The 2,371-nt window shown below is 34.8% G+C and overlaps 1 pseudogene; it reads left to right on the top strand.

Annotated features, from left to right (window-relative positions):
- The first annotated feature begins 272 nt into the window (after positions 1–272).
- Positions 273–830, top strand: LOC145105569 (secreted RxLR effector protein 161 pseudogene; annotated as a pseudogene).
- Positions 831–2,371: the final 1,541 nt, after the last annotated feature.

Genomic DNA, 2,371 nt, shown 5'->3' with positions numbered 1-2,371 from the left:
CAATGAAGCATTCTATTATATAACATTGTGTATATGTCAAAGCTAGTGGGAGTATAGTAACTTTCCTAGTGTATGTTAATGACATACTCCTTACAGGAAACAACGTTCCAACCTTGCAAGAAGTGAAATCTTGGCTTGGTAAGTGTTTCTCTATGAAGGATCTAGGGGAAGCGACCTATATCCTTGGAATGAGAATTTTCAGGGATAGAAAGAATCATCTTATTGGTCTTAGTCAGAGTATATACTTAGACAAAAGATTGAAACGTTTCAAAATGGAGAACTCCAAGAAAAAGGATTTTCCCATTCACTGTACTGTCAGATTGAGTAAGACTCAAACTCCTAGTACTGATGAAGAAATAGATGACATGAGTCGAGTCCCATATGCTTCGGCCATAGTATTGATCATGTATGTTATGACATGTACTCGCCCTGATGTCGCTTATTCGTTGAGAATGATTAGTCGCTTTCAGGGAAATCCTAGCAGAGCCCATTGGATAGCAGTCAAGAATATTCTTAAGTATTTGCAAAGAACAAAAGACATGTTTCTAGTTCTTGGAGGAAATGATACGTTGAGAGTGAATGGTTACCGTGATGCCATCTTTCAAGAAGATCGTGACAACTTTTGTTCTCAATCTGGAATGGTTTTCTTGTTGAATGGTGGAGCTGTGACTTGGAAGAGTTCCAAGCAGTCAATGGTGGCTAAATCTACTTGTGATTTAGAGTACATCGCAGTGAGTGAGGCATCGAAGGAAGCGGCTTGGTTGAAGAATTTCATCAGAGATCTAGGAGTAGTCCCGACCATTCAAGAGCCAATAGAGCTTTCCCAGTGATAATGAAGGTGCGGTTTCTTTGACCAAATAACTGAAAGAACATGGTAGGTCTAAGCATATCGACAGAAAGTACCACTACTTCAAACATAGGGTTGAAGAAGGGCATCTCCTGGTGAAACAAATATCATCAGAAGATAATCCTGTTGATCCTTTGAGTAAGGATCTGAGCAGGGTCAAGCACGACCAACATGCTAGGAGCATTGGCTTAAGAGATGATATTAGTTTTAGTAGTTAGTTGATAGTTTGAAACTTTGTAACAAAATAAATGTAATTGATTTTGGTGAATGAATAATAGAGAATTATTTATGAGTATCGTATTGCCTTCTACAATTATTTATTCTTGTGTTTTGCTTTGCATGTTTTACTTCCTGAGTAATTTGGTTATTCAAAATTCTGCAGTCGCTCATATTTTTGGAAGTAAGTAGTGATTTAAGACTGTCATGAATCGATTGTAGATTGTTTATAGAGATTAGATATTACATAGGATTGCTGCAATATTCATGACTACTTTGAAAACAGAGATTTTGAGTATTGGATAAACCCACGCTTAGAGATTACTTCATAGATTCAATCACGAGTAATTCTAAGACGATAATATCTTCTACTTTTCAAACGGAGATATATATAAGTTGTGATTTACAAATTGGTTGTACATTAGTATTGCAAAAATGCATCAATGACATGATGTTATAAAACGTAGTATCATGTATGATTAGGTGAGTAAAAGTCACAGTTATGTAGTCAAAGTTTATTCGTTCCTTTTTCCCTAACGGTAAAAGTGATATCTTTGGGCCCCTCGATGATTTTGTGTTGACATTATAGTGTTGGGCCCAGCCAGGAATTGATGTGTTCAATTGGTAGTCTAATGACGTCATCACAAATCGGGAAATCGAGAAATAAAATTTTGGATAATGAGATTGATTGGATTCCATGCCTCGTGTCCATACAATATCTTGTAGAACGAAGGAATAGCTTATAATTTATCTTAGGGCCAACGTTTGAGTTGAATCAGAGTTAGGCAGTTGCTTCGGAAAACACACTTTGTTTTTTGATGCAAGGTTATACTTGCAGTTGTAGTTATAGACTTACCCAAGTGGAAGAATATTGGATTAAGATGTCTAAGCTCATAACTAAATTGGTATATACTTCAAATAGAAGCAAAGTCCTTTTTGGGTTGCCCTCATAACTAGTAACTGAATAAAATGACATTTGGAGAGAGAGATTGATTTATTGATTTATTATATGATTAATCAAATTATAGTTAATGATTTGTTAATCTATTATGTGATTAATATATTATTAACTGGAAATATTACTAATTAACTGAGAATTAATCAGAAATTAACTGGAATTAATTTTGGGATTAATTAGATTACTTGTTAGTACATGGACTAAGCTTCAATTATTCAATAGTTGAACAAGAGGGAATTCCAGAACCTTCCATAGGTATGGACGGTTTTGAGAAGATCAAAAGAGGATCCAAAATATTCATTCTGGATAATTAGGAAGCTAGATAAATACCAGACTTGAAATAATATTTT

Source organism: Lactuca virosa, chromosome 4, assembly GCF_052849685.1.
Source record: "Lactuca virosa cultivar CGN04683 chromosome 4, Lactuca_virosa_CGN04683_v6, whole genome shotgun sequence".
In the NCBI taxonomy this organism is placed as follows: Eukaryota; Viridiplantae; Streptophyta; class Magnoliopsida; order Asterales; family Asteraceae; genus Lactuca; species Lactuca virosa.
This window is presented reverse-complemented; position numbering and strand designations above follow the sequence as displayed.